The following is a 629-nucleotide window of genomic DNA, read 5'->3' as shown; positions in this document are numbered from 1 at the left end:
ATCACTATGGATTTCAGTGGCACCGAAATACAGGCCAAGGCAAAGTATCGTATAACCGGAGAAGAAGTTAAAACTGTTTGTGACTTTCTTTCTGCTCAATAGAAAATATTTCATGGGCAACAATAATTTGATTATTATAACATTATATTATTATTTGTAGTATAGGCCTAATTAATCTGGTACTATTTAGATCTATTATGTATTTAGTGAACTTGTTTTCTAAATTTTTTGATTACTAATTAAAACAAAGAACCTATAATAAGCAGCAGTGTAATAATCACAAGTTGCATATAGTTTATACTATAGCTTCAGCACATCATATCATTGTCACTTTTCGACAGGTGCAAAAAGATACTTCATGTGTGATCATTTGTTCCTTTTTATGGCAAGCCTAACTGATATTAAGTTTAACATCAATAGTTATTAACTTACTTGATACCATGGCTTATTACACAGAGAACATATGCTATCTAAAATATTTAAAAAATATTATGTAAAGATCATATTTACTATACTTTCATGGGCATGAGAATGAGTAACTTGATTAGATGCACTTGTAGCTCCAGCTATAGATGACATAAATAGTACAATTTAATTAAATAATTGATATACCTGATCTAGGTACTTGT

The 629-nt window shown here is 29.1% G+C and overlaps 1 long non-coding RNA gene across 1 annotated transcript; it reads right to left on the bottom strand.

The window, feature by feature from the left end:
- Nucleotides 1-269: 269 nt before the first annotated feature.
- On the bottom strand, nt 270-624 carry LOC109590598 (uncharacterized). The gene is made up of 4 exons (XR_002189402.1): nt 613-624; nt 516-566; nt 433-470; nt 270-391 (listed from the first exon to the last, which is right to left on the bottom strand). It is a non-coding gene; the product is annotated as an uncharacterized LOC109590598 (long non-coding RNA).
- Between the last annotated feature and the right edge of the window lie 5 nt (nt 625-629).

This window comes from Amphimedon queenslandica, unplaced genomic scaffold (genome assembly GCF_000090795.2).
Source record: "Amphimedon queenslandica unplaced genomic scaffold, v1.1 AMPQUscaffold_9800, whole genome shotgun sequence".
Lineage (NCBI taxonomy): Eukaryota > Metazoa > Porifera > Demospongiae > Haplosclerida > Niphatidae > Amphimedon > Amphimedon queenslandica.
This window is presented reverse-complemented; position numbering and strand designations above follow the sequence as displayed.